The 17,486-nt window shown below is 44.2% G+C and overlaps 1 protein-coding gene across 14 annotated transcripts in view; it reads left to right on the top strand.

Annotated features, from left to right (window-relative positions):
- Positions 1-17,486, top strand: part of LOC105468500 (KAT8 regulatory NSL complex subunit 1) — a 198,877-nt gene that overhangs the window by 3,443 nt on the left and 177,948 nt on the right. The window contains exon 1 of one of the 14 annotated variants that reach the window (XM_071083334.1): positions 14,179-14,344. The exons of the other annotated variants lie outside the window; for them this stretch is intronic. The gene's annotated coding sequence lies outside the window, so the exon portion shown is untranslated. Of the gene's footprint in view, positions 1-14,178; positions 14,345-17,486 lie in introns of those variants that run through there. 14 annotated transcript variants of the gene reach the window in all.

Raw genomic sequence — 17,486 nt, 5'->3', positions numbered from 1 at the left:
GGGGAGGATAGCATTGAGTTTGTGGGCTGGAAAATAAAAGCAGGGAGAGAGAACTTTACTCTTTTTCATTGGTGAATAGCCTTAAAACATTTCTAAGATGTAGTTTCAGATTGGAGCTACTTAATTTAAGTAAAAAGAAATGATAGGTTAATTAAAGTGCACATTTTGGAGCCCAAATGTTAATTTTATATAGCTCTTATATTTTGTTTCCAATTATCTTATTGTAAAATGAACTCTGTCGTTCTGTCAGGCATTGCTTAAATGTTAGACTGAGTATGTGCTTGTTTCCATGCATATAGAAAGTAGTGTCATACTTACTCACTCTTCACAAACCAAAATGCGAGAGGAGGCAAGTGACAAGGAAGAATAACTCCAGACCAAAACTCTTCAATTTAAGGCACTTTCGTTAATTAGAAGTTCTCATGGAAATTATTATTTATCCCTTTTCCTCTATGTTGGGGGTCTGTACCTTTTTAAAGCCTGAATATTTCTAGCCACGACTAAGCAATGTCAGTGATGTTGCTAGGTCTAGTTGTCAGGGTTAGGAGCTAAGGAGTGGGTGAGATGGGAGAGGTATAGGGAAAGGAAGGAGAATTGAGTGAGTTGGAGAAAAAAGTGAAATGAAAATGAGGAGGAGAGAAAAGATACAGGGTCTTTAGTGTGTGGCATGGAGCCATCATCAGTTGTCTCAGGTAGTTCTTAGGGGCTGCTGGGTGCCTTGTGTGCTAGACTGAACTATGGTGAAATTACGTAAAAACTGTTCTTGACAAGCAAAACGAGAGAATTAAGACATAATATGATATGGAAAGATCTGCAAGGCAGACAGTTAAGTGATAAAAGCAAGATGCAGAACAGTATGTATGATTTGATACACTTTGTGTTTTTTAGGAAAAAAAAAAACAGGAGAAAAAGATAATTTGCATTGGTGTATATATGCAAAAAAAAAAAAAAAAAATCTTTAGGGCTGGGCGTGGTGGCTCACAAGTGTAATCCCAGGACTTTGGGAGGCCAAGGCGGGAGGATTGCCTGAGGTCAGGAGTTTGAGACCAGCCTGGCCAATATGGTGAAACCCCGTCTCTACTAAAAATACAAAAACTAGCCTGGGTATAGTGGCACACGCCTGTAATCCCAGCTTCTCGGAGGGCTGAGGCAGGAGAATTGCTTGAGCCCAGGAGACAGAGGTTGTCATGAGCCAAGATCATGCCACTGCACTCCAGCCTGACCGACCAAGCAAGACTGTCTCAAAAAGCAACAACAACAACAACACCACCACAAACCTTTAGAAGAATAAATAAGAAAATCGTGGCATTGGTTACCTGTTAGGTCTAGGAATTGTGCATGTAGAGGAGAGAGTGGGAAGGAGACTTCTCATTGCATTATATCTTTTTACACTTTCTGATGTTTGTATCAGATTTTAAAAATTAAATAGAAAATTGAAAAAAATTTTAAAGAACAGCCTCTCAGTCCTTCCTTTTCTTATCTTTCTGTGTCTGGAAGTCAGAGAAATGGCAAGGGTTCTAACTGAGAGAGAATAATTCTTGAATAGTGGTTGAGAGGATACACATGCAAAAGGTCCCATAATCTAGGACACGTGTTCTCTTGAGATCTTCAAGAATTTTGAATTTGGAGATGTATATTTCTAGTATTGAACTGCAAAGTCGAGCATTAAAAAATTTAACTTGGCCAGGCACAATGGCTCATGCCTGTAATCCTAGCACTTTGGGAGGCTGAATAGGCAGATCGCTGGAGCACACGAGTTTGAGACCAGCCTGGGCAACATGGCAAAACCCCATCTCTACTAAAAATGCAAAAGAAAATTAGCCAGGCATGGTGGTGTGCACCTGTAGTCACAACTACTTGAGAGGCTGAGGTGGGAGGCCTGGGAGGTGGAGGTTGCAGTGAGCTGCAATTGCGCCCCTGCAGTCCAGCCTGGGCGATAGAGCCAGACCTTGTCTCTTGTCTCATTAAAGAAAAAAGCGCACACACACACACACACACACACTTGCTTTTAAAGTTTTAGTAAAAAATGTTTTCATTGTATATCCCCTTAAGTTAGCAAATAGATAAAATCTCAGCATTCTGGCCGGGCGCGGTGGCTCAAGCCTGTAATCCCAGCACTTTGGGAGGCCGAGGTGGGCGGATCACAAGGTCAGGAGATCGAGACCACAGTGAAACCCCGTCTCTACTAAAAATACAAAAAATTAGCCGGGCGCGGTGGCGGGCGCCTGTAGTCCCAGCTACTCAGGAGGCTGAGGCAGGAGAATGGCGTGAACCCAGGAGGCGGAGCTTGCAGTGAGCCGAGATCGCGCCACTGCACTCCAGCCTGGGCAACAGCTTGAGACTCCGTCTCAAAAAAAAAAAAAAAAAAAAAAAAAAAAAAAAAAAATCTCAGCATTCTTCCTTTTTTTTTTTTTTTTTTGAGACAGTCTTAAACTTTGTTGTCGGGTGATCTTGGCTCACTGCAACCTCCACTTCCTGGGTTCAAGTGATTCTTCTGCTTCAGCCTCCCAAGTAGCTGGGATTACAGGTGCCTGTCACCATGGCCAGCTAATTTTTGTTTGTTTTACTTTTTAGTAGAGATGGGGTTTCACCAGCTTGGCCAGGCTGGTCTTGAACTCCTGACCTCAGGTGATCCACCCGCCTCGGCCTCCCAAAGTGCTGGGATTACAGGCATGAGCCACCATGCCTGGCCTAATCTCAGCACTCTTAACTGTGTGACTTTGGGCGATTTTCTTCATCTCTCTGAGATTCAGGTTCCTCCTTCATACTGGAAATAATAACACTTACTTCAGAGGACTTTTGTATTATATCTGTAAATGACATAAGGCAGTGTTTGGCTTAGTGAATTACTACTGTTCTTATTGTAATTACTAATTTTTTTTTTTTTTTGAGACGGAGTCTTGCTCTGTTGCCCTGGCTGGAGTGCAGTGGTGCAATCTCAGCTCACTGCAACCTCTGTCTCCCGAGTTCAAGCAATTCTCCTGCCTCAGCCTCCTGAGTAGCTGGGATTACAGGCGCATGCCAGCATGCCTGGTTAATTTTTGTATTTTTAGTAGAGACGGGGTTTCACTATATTGGCCAGGCTAGTCTTGAACTCCTGGCCTCAAGTGATCCACCCACCTTGGCCTCCCCAAGTGCTGGGATTACAGGCGTGAGCCACTGTGCCAGCACTTATTATAATTACTATTAATAATAGCTCCTCATAGCCTAGTGGTGAGAGAGAGGGCTCTGGCTATGTGATATTGGGTAAGTTCATTAACCTTTTAGAACCTCGGCGTTAACACTGTTAAAAGGGTTGTTAAAAGGTAATGGGCTGGGCGCGGTAGCTCACGCCTGTAATCCCAGCACTTTGGGAGGCCAAGGTGGGCAGATCACGAGTTCAGGAGATCAAGACCATCCTGGCTAACACGGTGAAACCCCGTCTCTACTAAAAATACAAAAAATTAGCTGGGCAGGGTGGCGGGCGCCTGTAGTCCCAGCTACTCCGGAGGCTGAGGCAGGAGAATGGTGTGAACCCGGGAAGTGGAGCTTGCAGTGAGCCGAGATCGCGCCACTGCGCTCCAGCCTGGGTGACAGGGCGAGACTCTGTCTCCAGAAAAAAAAGAAAAGGGTGTAATGGTAGTACCTAGATCCTGGAGGGGACTTTATAAGGATTAAATGAGTTTATTGATGTAGAGTGTTTAGAACAGCACCTGGTAGGTAATCAGTAAACCTGAGCTGTGAATTTTCTTCATGACATCTGTTTGCTCAGGCTGCTGCCACAGAGTGACATAGGCTGAGTGGCTTAAAGAACAGAAATTTATTGTCTCACTGTTCTGGAGGCTAGAAATCTAAGGGCAGAGGCATACTTCCTCTGAAGCAACTGGGGCAGGATCTGTTTCAAGCCTCTCTTCCAGCTTCTGGTGGCAGTATAACTCCAGTCCTTATGTAGAGTTCTCCCTGTGTGTATTTCTTTTTTCTTTTTTAGACAAGAGTCTTGCCCTGTTGCCCAGGCTGGAGTGCAGTGGCATAATAGCGGTTCACTGCAACCTCTGCCTCTCAGGTTCAGGTGATTCTCCTTTCTCAGCCTCCTGGTTAGCTGGAATTACAGGCACGTGTCACCATGCCTGGCTAATTTTTTGTATTTTATGTAGAGACAGGGTTTCACCATGTTGCCCAGGCCGGTCTAGAACTCCTGACCTAGGTGATCTGCCTGCCTTGGCCTCCCAAAGTGCTGGGATTACAGGCATGAACCACACCACTCAGCCTAAATTTTGTATTTTTTGTAGAGACAGGGCTGGACCTTGTTGCCCAGGCTGGTCTCAAACTCCTGACCTTAAGTGATCTGCCCGCCTCAGCCTCCCAAAGTGCTGGGATTACAGGTGTCAGCCACTGCGCCCAGCCTCTCTGTGTGTGTTTCTTTGTGTCCACAATTTCCCCTTTTTTATAAGGGCAACAGTCATATTGGGATTAGAGTCCTCCCTGATGACCTCATTTTAACTTTATGACCTCTTTGAAGATCCTATCTCTTTTTTTTTTTTTTTCCAGAGTCTCTCTTTGTTGCCCAGGCTGGAGTGCAGTGGTGTTAGCTCACTGCAACCTCCTCCTCCTAGGTTCAAGTGATTCTTCTGCCTCAGCCTCCCAAGTAGCTGGAGTTACAGGTGCTCGCCAGCACGCCTAGCTAATTTTTACATTTTTGGTAGAGACAGAGTTTCACCACATTGGTCTGGCTGGTCTCGAACTCTTGACCTCAAGTGATCCACCCACCTCGGCCTCTTAAAGTGCTGAGATTACAGGCATAAGCCACCGCACCTGGTCTGAAGATCCTGTCTCTAAGATCGCATTCTGAGGTGCTGAATGTTAGGAGTACTACATATCTTTTTTTTTTTTGAGACAGGGTCCCCCTTTGTCATTCAGGCTGGAGTGCAGTGGCACTTGGATCACTTTAACCTCCAGCCCCCTCACCCCCAGGCTCAAGCAATCCTCCCACCTCAGCTTCCTGAGTAGCTGGGACTACAGGTGCACACCACCACGCCTGGCTATTTTTTAATATTTTTAGTAGAGACGGGGTCTTGCCACGTTGCCCAGGCTGATCTCGAACTCCTGAGCTCAAGCGATCCTGTGGCCTTGACCTCCCAAAGTGCTGGGATTATAGGCATGCGCCACTGTGCCCAGCCCCCTGGAGTACTACATATCTCTTTTAGGGAACCCAGTTCAGCCCAGAACAGGTGTATATCATTTAACATGGGTACTAGACTCTCGACACCTACACATAGGAAATGAAAATTTTGGTGCAAATTAATAGCATGACTTAAAGAAGTAGATTATTTCTTTAGCTTGTCATTATTTATCTTTAACAAGATTTTTGTTTTATCTTTGAAACTATTTTTTTTTTTTTTGAGACGGAGTCTTGCTCTTTTGCCCAGACTGGAGTGCAGTGGCACGATCTTGGCTCACTGCAGCTTCCGTCTCCTGGGTTTAAGCTATTCTCCTGCCTCAGTTTCCCCAGTAGCTGGGATTACAGGTGCCTGCTACCGTATCTGGCTAATTTTTGTAGTTTTAGTAGAGACGGGCTTCACCATGTTGGCCAGGCTGGTCTGGAACTCCTGACCTCAAGGTGATCCACCCGCCTTGGCCTCCCGAAGTGCGTGAGTCACCGAGCCTGGCCCATACGCTTGGTTTTCTTTGCAGATGTTTTTCTTCTTTTGCTCCTAAAAACATTCGTATTTGCCTTCCCTTTACCCTTTCTCCTCTCACCCTGTGCGGTTTCTGAGGAATGCCTTAGATAAACTTGTGCCTCACTTGCCGTCCATATGCTGATGATTTGCAAATGTGTTTTTTTCCAGCTCTAACTAGTTTTCTGATCTCCAATCCCATATACACAGTTGCTTCCTGGACAGCTCTACTTGGATGTCCTGTGGGCATTTTATTTTATTTTATCATTATTATTATTGAGACGGAGTCTCGCTCTATCATACAGGCTAGAGTGCAGTGGCACGGTCTCGGCTCATGGCAGCCTCTGCCTCCCAGGTTCCAGTGATTCTCCTGCTTCAACCTCTGGGGTAGCTGGGATTACAGGTGTGCGCCACCACGTCCGGCCAATTTTTGTATTTTTAGTAGAGACGGGGTTTCACCATGTTGGCCAGGCTGGTCTTGAATTCCTGACCTCAGGTGATCCACCTGCCTCAGCCTCCCAAAGTACTGGGATTACAGGAATGAGCCACCATGTCCGGCCATCCTATGGGCATTTTAAAATGATCTTATCCACTTCCCCAAGTCCAACCTCTTCCTATCTTCTTATCCTGGTGAGTGGTAGTGTCATCCAGCCAGTCACTCAAATCAGGGATTTGAGAGGCCTCTGGGTTCCTTCTTATGCCATTCTAGTCACCACATTCTTGAGATCCTAGCTCATAATGTTTTCCTAGTCATCCTACTTCTCCTTTTTGAGTCCAGACCTTCATCGCCCTTTTGGCTGCCTGACCTTCTCTTGCCTTGTAATCATTCTCCTTGACTGCTTTCTCTCTTCCAAGTCACTGCCAACATGATCCTTGTAAACTGCACGTCCAAGCGTGTGATCATATCCCTCTTCCACCATAACTCTCCTAGCTTTGAAGGTAGAGTTGAAATGTTTTGCCAGATCATCTCTTCACTTCTTCCTGAGCATCCTGTATGCAGTAGTACAGACTGCTTGTGCCCAGTGCCTGCTGTATACCCTGTTGTTCCTTGCCTCTGGGTCTTCACACAAGCAGTTACCTCTGCTTAAGAAGGACTCTACCCTGTTCTGGAAACTTACTTCCCCTAGTCTTTAATAACAGTAGTGACTGGTTGAAGTATAGTGGTGTTTACTATTAGTTGATCACAACCAGTTACAGATTTCTTTGTTCCTTCTCCACTCCCACTGCTTCACTTGATTAGCCTTAAAAAAAAAAAAAAAAAGTAGTGATAATATTAATAACAGCAGTGATAATAGTAATAATAGTAGCCGACACTGAGTGCTTCCTCTGGAGCCAGGTATTATCACTTTATGATCAGAGTTCATAAAGAAGAAATACAAATGACCAAGAAGCATATGAGAAACATTTTTATTCTGATAAGTTATCACAGGAATGCAGATTAAATGACATACTGTTTTTTACCTATCAGATTTGCAGTTGACTGTGCTGTTAAAGGTGGTGAGGGGACAATCTCTGAAACTGCTAGTGTGTGTGCATGTGTGTGTGCATATGCAGACCTGGCACTTCTATTGTACTGATTGCCGGTTTGCTCCACTTTGATCCCAGCTAGTCTCTAGGTTCTTTGAGAGTGAGGGCTGGCTCTTGTCTTTTATCCTCACTGCGTGCTGTTTTTATTTTTGTTTTTTTTGAGACGAAGTTTCGCTCTTTGTTGCCCAGGCTGGAGCACACTGGCATGATCTCAGCTCACTGCAACCTCTGCCTGGAGCACAATGGCATGATCTCGGCTCACTGCAACCTCCGCCTCCCGGGTTCAAGCGATTCTCCCGCCTCAGCCTCCCAAGTAGCTGGGATTATAGGCACCTGCCACCACGCCCTGCTATGCTTTGTATTTTTAGTAGAGATGGAGTTTCACCATGTTGGTCAGGCTGGTCGCGAACTCCCGACCTCAGGTGATCCACCTCCCATCGGCTTCCCAAAGTGCTAGGATTACAGGCGTGAGCCACCATGCCCAGCCATCATTGTTTGCTCTTGATGGCACTTAGTAAATGCATATTAAAGACTGCATTGCTGGCCTTGGGATGTGCCTCTTTAGGAGAGTATCAGTGGAAAAGCTGAGAGTCACATGCATTTGCCAATCTTGGCCTTACCCTTTGGCTCTATTGGTCCCAGTCTAATAAGTGCGAGGAGCTTTGGAATAAGGATTGCCAAGAATTACGATTTTTAATAGTCTTCCTTTGAATGCTAAAGGGCAGAAGTGTTTTTGTTGTTTTTGCTTTTGGAAAAAGAGAACTAGTTTGCTGACCACCCAGTGTCGTTTGGTAACTAGAATGTTTTCACATAGTTGCAGTATAGGGAAATGAATATTTAGGTCTGTGGTGTTTATATATTTAGGCCTGTGATGTTTATCATATGCCAGGTAGTATATTTGGCAGGGAATTGATTTTTAGAATTGTGACATTAGTTCTTGCTTATTAGTTTTTTTTTTTTAGATGGAGTCTCACTCTATTGGCCAGGCTGGGGTGCAGTGGCGCAATCGCGGCTCACCACAACCTCCACCTCCCAGGTTCAAGCAATCCTCCTTCCTCAGCCTCCTGAGTAGCTGGGATTACAGGCAAGTGCCACCACACCTGGCTAATTTTTATATTTTTAGTAGAGACGCATGTTGGCCAGGCTGGTCTTGAACTTCTGACCTCAGGTGATCCAACCGCCTCGGCCTCCACAAAGTGCTGGGATTACAGGTGTGAGCCGCTGCGCCTTGCCTAGTTCCTGCACATTAGAAAACATTTGGGCCGGACGCTGTGGCCCACGCCTGTAATTCCAGCACTTTGGGAGGCCGAGGTGGGCTGATCACGAGGTCAGGAGATCGAGACCATCCTGGCTAACACGGTGAAACCACGTCTCTACTAAAAATACAAAAAAAAAAAAAAACCCCAAAAAACATTAGCTGGGCGTGGTGGCCGGCACCTGTAGTCCCAGCTACTCGGGAGGCTGAGGCAGGAGAATGGCGTGAACCCAGGAGGCGGAGCTTGCAGTGAGTCGAGATGCGCCGCTGCACTCCAGCCTGGGCGACAGAGCGAGACTCCGTATCAAAAAAAAAAAGAAAAAAAAAAAGCTAACATGGTGAAACCCCGTCTCTACTAAAAAATACAAAAAAAAAAAAAAAAACTAGCTGGGCGAGGTGGCGGGCGCCCCTAGTCCCAGCTACTCGGGAGGCTGAAGCAGGAGAATGGCGTAAACCCAGGAGGCGGAGCTTGCAGTGAGCTGAGATCCGGCCACTGCACTCCAGCCTGTGCGACAGAGCGAGACTCCGTCTCAAAAAAAAAAAAAGAAAAGTAGACGTTTGTCGCCCTTGCCTTCTCCATCACAGCTCTGTTAAGTATGACTTTAGATACACAGTATTTTCTTTTTTATTACCGTGTATAATTTGTATTTGTAGCAGCCGCCCAGAAGATGGGCAAGTGCATAGTTACAGCGCACAGTTTATTTTTACTGGGCACTTGGTGGTGGTGGTAATTTACTGGTCAGCAGGGGGAGCTGCAGTTGCTGCTACGTAGATGATTCCATCTTAACTGGTTTTCCACAGAAAGTTTGTCGGCCAAGAGAAAGAAAAGTTTTGCTGGCAAAGAACATGATCAGAGTTCATAAGGAAAAAATACAAATGACCAAGAAGCATATGAGAAACATTTTTTTTCTGATAAGTAATCAAAGGAATGCAGATTAAATGACATACTATTTTTTTAACCTATCAGATTTGCAGTTGACTGTGCTGTCAAAGGTGGTAAGGGGACAATCTCTGAAACTGCTAGTGGAGTGTGCATTGGGCCTAGTTTTTTGGAAAGTATTTTGGCAACGTATATTGGCAAAATTAAAAACGTTCTTTAATTCAGTAATTGCACTGAATTTATCCTAAGGGGGAAAAATTTATATAGAAAGATTTGTGAACAATGGTATTCATTGTAGCATTATTCATACTAGTGAGAATTGAGAATAAAGCTAAATGAGCAGCAAGATTTATAAGAAAATAAATTATGGTATATTTAAGGATGCATATTTACAACCATGAAATAGTATTTAAAAGAATTTTTCCTGCTGGGTGTGGTGGCTCATGCCTGTAATCCCAGCACTTTGGGAGGCCGAGGCAGGCGGTTTATGAGGTCAGGAGATCGAGACCATCCTGGCCAACATGGTGAAACCCCGTCTCTACTGAAAATACAAAAATTAGCTGGGCATGGTGGCACGTGCCTGAAATCCCAGCTACTCAGGAGGCTGAGGCAGGAGAACTGCTTGAACCAGGAAGTTGGAGGTTGCAGTGAGCTGAGATGGTGCCACTACACTCCAGCCTGGTGACAGAGCAAGTCTCCGTCTTAAAAAAAAAAAAAGAATTTTTAATGTCTTAGGATGTTGAGTAAATGATAAATGAAAAATTCAGGGTGCAGAGCTATGTAAGGAACATTCTAAGTGTATAAAAGATAAGGAATGTATATATATTCTTGTATAATATGTATGTATATATTATACACACATACATACCGAGGTAAAAGAATGGAAGGAAGTTTATACCAACCAGCCTCCTTGAGTCTGTCTCTCAGGGGTCCATCCAACCAATTGTTCTGTCTAAATTGGCACGAACTGATGTTTTCAGGTGAAGCATTGTTATCTATTAAGATGTTAACCTCAGAAATTGAGGGCCTCACATCTGATAGCACTTCTACAGGACGCGAATGGACCTAATAATATACATGTACATACATTTATCCAAGCACTTGAATCTATTTTTAACTTGTAGAATGTGATAACACAATCCACAAGGTTCTTTTATCTGTTATAGAAAGAAATACTTTTCAAGCATAAAAGCTTACTATATTGAGATTTGATGAATAAGTTAGTATTTACCATATTGATACGTTTTCTGATTTTGATCACATTGCCCCTTTGCTTTCATGTTTCTCAATTGAAGATGCTTGACTTTTTAACTTAATCTCCAGTGAAACCTCCTTCCTGGATCTTTGTCAGTATTGCTTTCCCTTTCTGGATTTATGATAACTACTCAAAATTGCATTTTAGTTATAACTACACTGTGATTTGGTAGAAGGATAAGAAAATATGTTCTATTTACAGCAAACTTGTCCAACCCATGGCCCGCAGGCTGCATGTGGCCCAGGACAGCTTTGAATGTGGCCCAACACAAATCCATAAACTTCCTTAAAACATTATGAGATTTTTTTTGTGATTTTGTTTTTTAGCTCATCAGCTATTGTTAGTTTAGTGTATTTTATGTGTGGCCCAAGACAGCTCTTCTTCCAGTGTGTCTCAGGGAAGCCAAAAGATTGGACACCCTTGATTTACAGTTTTTTCCTAATAGGATTTGGTCCTCCCTGCCTCCCTCCCTTTTCTTTTTCTTTCCTTTTTTTTTTTTTTTTTTTCTCTTTTGCATAGAACATCACATTGTCTTTAGGGAATATTCTATAATTATTCAAAAATTACTTTTTTGACTGGAAGGCATGAAGTCTTTTAAGTATAGCTTAGATTTTTTTCCTGTAAATGCCTTACTTTTCATTTGTCCATGCTGTAGCATACCTGCCATTTCCTTGCATGTAATGTTTTAACTCTCATATCTCGGTGGGCTCTTAGAGGTAATCCAAGGTAAGAACCACCTTTTAGTTAGGTCTGATGGTTAGAAAGCTTGAGCTGAAGCGTGCCTTTCTGGAATTACCACTTAGAATTTTGTCTACATAGGAACTGCTTAGAGCAAGTCTGGTTTGTCTTCTGCTAGATAACTCTTCACATTTAGACAGCTTTTATACTTGCCAAAGCATTTTCTCAGCTGAATATAAATCTTAGTTTTTGCAAATGTTTCTCATTTAATACATTTAGAAACCCTTTCCATCTCTCCGTTCCCTTATTTTTCCAACTCGTGTGGTATTTCATTATTAGGAATCTCATCATCCCATCTGCAAAATGGGGAATTCTCTGTATACTTTTGTACAATATATTAAAATGTTAAATACAGCATTTCTAAAAAAAATTTAGAAAAAAATTTCAATCTTCTGTTTATACCTTCATTTGGGGAAGTACCTCAGCATCTACCTATAATTTTCTGCGTCTCAGTTATGTCTAGTCTACAGTAAATGTTCTCATCCTGTGGCCACTCAGGTCTTTAAAAAAATAATCTTTAATTTAGAATCTTATCAAGAGTTTGTGAAAGCTCACATAAATTATATTCACATATTTCTTTTCTTTTTTTTTTTTGAGACAGAGTCTTGCTCTGTCGCCCAGGCTGGAGTACAGTGGTGTGATCTCGGCTCACTACAACCTCCGCCTCCCGGGTTCAAGCGATTCTCTTGCCTCAGCCTCCTGAGTAGCTGGGACTACAGGCGCACACCACCACACCCGGCTAATTTTTGTATTTTTAATAGAGACAGGGTTTCATCATGTTGGCTAGGATGGTCTCGATCTCCTGACTTCATGATCCACCCGCCTCGGCCTCCCAAAGTACTGGGATTACAGGCATGAGCCACCGTGCCCGGCCGCACATATTTATTTTCTCAGAGAATTTGGGTGAACTGGTGTGGTGTGAGTTCCACTTTTAGAATCCATGTTGTCTTTTCCTCAGAAGGTTATTCATGCTGATATGTCTTCTGATCCCATCTTCTATTAGAGATTTGCTAGTTTGGGCAGTTTGAAATTGCAGCCTACTTGAGTAGATGGGAGTTACTTTGATGACAGCATTTTTTTGTTCATTTTGGTTCAGCACATACTTATTGAGTACCTAATATGCCAGAAGTTGAGCAAGGAAAATATTGATAAAGGAAAAGTGGATTCTATCCTTTTGGCATTTAGAGAAGGTCACTCATATGACCGTCAACTAATATGTTCTGTCCTGCAGTTCAATAATTTATACTTAAATGCCTTTAAAACACAGTGAAGGGGCTGGTTGTGGTGGCTCACACCTGAAATCCCAGCACTTTGGGAGGCCGAGTTGGGCGGATCACTTGAGGTCAGGAGTTTGAGAACAGCCTGGGTAACATAGTGAAACCCTGTCTCTACTGAAAATACAAAAATTAGCCAGATGTGGTGGCGCACGCCTGTAATCCCAGATACTTGGGAGGCTGAGGTGGGAGAATGGCTTGAACCTGGGAGACAGAGGTTGCAGTGAGCTGAGATGGTGCCACTGCACTCCAGCCTGGGCAACAGAGCGAGACTCTGTCTCAAAAAAACAACAACAAAAAACCCATAGAGGCTGGGTGCGGTGGCTCAAGTCTGTAATCCCAGCACTTTGGGAGGCCGAGATGGGCGGATCACGAGGTCAGGAGATCAAGACCATCCTGGCTAACACCGTGAAACCCCGTCTCTACTAAAAAATACAAAAAACTAGCCGGGCGAGGTGGCGGGCACCTGTAGTTCCAGCTACTCGGGAGGCTGAGGCAGGAGAATGGCGTGAACCCGGGAGGCGGAGCTTGCAGTGAGCTGAGATCACACCACTGCACTCCAGCCTGGGCGACAGAGCGAGACTCCATCTCAAAAAAAAAAAAAAAAAAAACCCGTAGAGACTATTTTGGGTCTTCATGACTACCTGACATCTGACATACCAGTTTGAGGAATTTAATGATGCATTTGATTCACTATTAGAGATTTGTATGCTTTAAAGAGTAATTTAGATAGCTTTTCCCCTCTATCTTCCCCAGTAAATATTGAAGCAAATAAGAATTATATAACGTCAGGTGTCTTGCTTTTTATCAATCCTGTTTATCAAGTTACCCATCTAGTTTTATTTGGCATCTAGCTTTTTATATATTTAAACTGTCTCTTAGGTGGCTTTGCATTTTCTTTTTTTTGAGATGGAGTTTTGCTCTTGTCGCTCAGGCTGGAGTGCGATGGCGCAATCTTGGCTCACTGCAACCTCCGACTCCCGGGTTCAAGTGATTCTCCTGCCTCAGCTTCCTAAGCAGCTGAGACTGCAGTCATGTGCCATCGTGCCTGGCTAATTTCTGTATTTTTTTTTTTTTTAGTAGAGATAGGATTTCACCATGTTGGCCAGGCTGGGATTGAACTCCTGATCTTCAATGATCCACCCCACTCGGCCTCCCAAAATGCCGGGATTACAGGCGTGAGCCACTGTGCCCAGCCTGCATCATTTTCTTTTTTTTTTCTTTTCTTTTCTTTTTTTTTTTTTTTTTGAGACGGAGTCTCGCTGTGTCTCCCAGGCTGGAGTGCAGTGGCGTGATCTCGGCTCACTGCAAGCTCCGCCTCCCGGGTTCACGCCATTCTCCCGCCTCAGCCTCCCAAGTAGCTGAGACTACAGGCGCCCGCCACCACGCCCGGCTAGTTTTTTTTTTTTTGTATTTTTAGTAGAGACGGGGTTTCACCATGTTAGCCAGGATAGTCTCGATCTCCTGACCTCGTGATCCACCCGCCTCGGCCTCCCAAAGTGCTGGGATTACAGGCTTGAGCCACCGTGCCCGGCCGCCTGCATCATTTTCTTGTAAGGTTTTTTTTTTTTTTTGAGATGGAGTCTTGCTGTATCGCCCAGGCTGGAGTGCAGTCGCAGGATCTTGGCTTCCTGCACCCTCCACCTCCAGGTTCCTGCACCCTCTGCCTCCGGTGGGCCGAGCCGAGGTGGGACAGACTGACACAGAGAGGAAGGGAAGCTGCCTGGCCTGAAGATCCCATCTCTAAGATCACATTCTGAGGTACTGAATGTTAGGAGTACTACATGTCTGTCTTTTTTTTTTTTTTTTGAGGCAGGGCCTCCCTCTGTCATCCAGGCTGGAGTATAGTGGCACTTGGATCACTGCAACCTCCAGCCCCTTCACCCCCGGACTCAAGCAATCTCCTACCTCAGCTTCCCGAGTAGCCGGGACTACAGTTGTGCACTACCACACCTGGCTATTTTTTAATATTTTTAGTAGAGACGGGGTCTTGTCATGTTGCCCAGGCTGATCTTGAACTCCTGAGCTCAAGCGATCCTGTGGCCTTGGCCTCCCAAAGTGCTGGTGCCACTGTGCCCAGCCCCCTGGAGTACTACATATCTCTTTTGGGGAACAAAAGTTAGCACAGAACAGGTGTATATCATTTATAATGGCTACAAGACCCTCGACACCTACACATAGGAAATGAAAATTTCGATGCAAATTGATAGCATGACTTAAAGAAATAGATTATTTCTTTAGCATCTCGTGTATTTATCTTTAACAAGATTTTTGTTTTATCTTTGAAACTTTTTTTTTCTTTTGAGATGGAGTCTTGCTCTTTCACCCAGGTTTGAGTGCAGTGGTGCGATCTCCGCCTCCTGAGTTCAAGCGATTCTCCTGTCTCAGCTTCCCCAGTAGCTGGGATTACAGGCGCCTGCCACCACACCTAGCTAATTTTTGTATTTTTAGTAGAGACGGGGTTTCACCATTTTGGCCAGGCTGGTCTCAAACTCTAGACATCAGGTGATCTGCCCACCTCAGCCTGCCAAAGTGCTGGGATTAAAGGCATGAACCACTGTACCTGACCTTTTTTGTATTTTTTGTAGAGATGGGGTTTTGCCATGTTGCCCAGGCTGGTCTCAAACTCGTGAGCTCAAGCTGTCCCCCCACCTTGGCCTCCCAAAGTGTTGGGGTTACAGGCCTGAACCGTTGCTGAACCTGATGAGATCTTTTCATGTGCTTATTGGCCATTCATATATCTTTGGAGAAATGTCTATTTAAATTCTCTGCACATTTTAATTTTATTTTTATACATCCATTGTTTTTTAGACAAGGTCTTGCTCTGTCACTGTGGCTAGAGTGCAGTGGCCAATCGTCGTTTTTTTTTTTTTTTTTTTTTGAGATGGAGTCTCTCACTCTGTCACCCAGGCTGGAGTTCAGTGGCGCCATCTCTGCTCACTGCAAGCTCCGCCTCCCAGGTTCAAGTGATTCTCTGCCTCAGCCTCCCGAGTAGCTGAGATTACAGGCACCCGCCACCACGCCCGGCTAATTTTTGTATTTTTAGTAGAGACAGGGTTTCACCATCTTGGCCAGGTTGGTCTTGAACTCCTGACTTCGTGATCCACCCGCCTTGGACTCCCAAAGTGCTGGGATTATAGTTGTGAGCCACCTCACCCAGCCCAATCATAGTTTTCTATAACCTCAAACTCCTGGACTCAGGGTTTCCTTCTACCTCCAGCTCCTGAGTAGCTAGGACTACAGGTGTGTGCCACCATGCCTGGCTAATTTTTTTTTTTTTTTTTGAGACGGAGTCTTGCTCTGTCACCCAGGCTGGAGTGCAGTGGCCGGATCTCAGCTCACTACAAGCTCTGCCTCCCGGGTTCACACCATTCTCCTGCCTCAGCCTCCCGAGTAGCTGGGACTACAGGCGCCCGCCACCTCGCCCGGCTAGTTTTTTGTATTTTTTAGTAGAGACGGGGTTTCACCGTGTTAGCCAGGATGGTCTCGATCTCCCGACCTCGTGATCCGCCCGTCTCGGCCTCCCAAAGTGCTGGGATTACAGGCTTGAGCCATCGCGCCTGGCCTTTTTTTTTTTTTTTTTTAATTTATTTTGTAGAGATAGGGTCTTGCTATATTGCTCTGGCAGGTCTCAAAATCCTTGCCTCAGCTGATCCTCTCCTTCTGGTGTAAGCCACCGTGCTTAGCCTTTGCCCGTTTTAAAATTGGATTCTTTTTTTGTTGTTGAGTTGTAAGAGTTCTTTAAATATACGAGATACAAATACCTTGTGAGATACATGATTTGCAAGTATCTTCTCCCATCTGTGGGTTGTGTTTTCAATTTCTTGATGATGTCCTTTAATGTACAAAATGTTATAATTTTGGTGAAGTCCAATTTACTTGTTTTTTCCTTTGTTGCATGTGGTTTTGATGTCAAGTCACCAAATGAAATGAAGATTAGCTTTTGTTTTCTTCTAGGAATTGTATTGTTTTAGCTTTTACATTTAGGTCTATAATCCATGTTTAAATTTAATTAGAATTAATTTTTGTGTATGGTATGAGATACAGTGGTCCAACTGCATTCTACTGCATGTCCATATTCAGTTGTCCCAGCATGGTTTGTTGAAAAGACCATTGTTTGTTTCTTGTAGAAATGGGATCTGGCTTTGTTGCCCAGGCTAGTCTCGAACTCCTGGCCTGAAGCTATCCTCCTGCCTCGGCTTCCCAAAGTCCTGGGATTACAGGTGTCAACCACAGCACTTGGCTTAAAAAGACCATTCTTTCCTCCACTGAATTGTCTTGGCATTCTTGTCAAAAAGTCAATTGACTGTCAGTGTAAGGGTTTATTTCTGAACCCACAATTATATTCCATAGATCTGTATGTTTATCCTTATGCCACTACCACACTGTCTTGATTTCTGTAGCTTTGAATTATGTTTTCAAATCAGGAAGTGTGAGTCCTACAACTTTGTTTTTCCTATTCAAATTTATTTTGGGTATACTGGGATTGCATTGATTCTGTAGATCAATTTAGGGAATATTGCCATTTTAACAGTGTTATATCTTCTGATCCATTCTCATCTATGAACATGGGATGTCTTTCCTTTTTTTTTTTTCTTTGGAGACGCAGTCTTGCTCTGTCATCCAGGCTGGAATGAAGTACAGTAGTGCAATCATGGCTCACTGCAGCCTTAACCTACTAGGCTCAAGTGATCTTCCCTCCTCAGCCCTCCAAGCAGCTGGGACTACTGGTGCATGCCACCACACTTAGCTCATTTTTGTATTTTTGTAGAGATGAGGTTTTGCCGTATTGCCTAGTCTGATCTTGAACTTCTGGGCTCAAGCAGTCCACCCACTTCAGTCTACCAAAGTGCTGGGATTACAGGTGTGAGCCATCACACCTGGCCTTTCTGTTTAGTTAGGA

Source organism: Macaca nemestrina, chromosome 17, assembly GCF_043159975.1.
Source record: "Macaca nemestrina isolate mMacNem1 chromosome 17, mMacNem.hap1, whole genome shotgun sequence".
NCBI lineage: Eukaryota > Metazoa > Chordata > Mammalia > Primates > Cercopithecidae > Macaca > Macaca nemestrina.
Note: the sequence above shows the minus strand (reverse complement) of the source record. Positions and strands in the feature narration are given on the sequence as shown.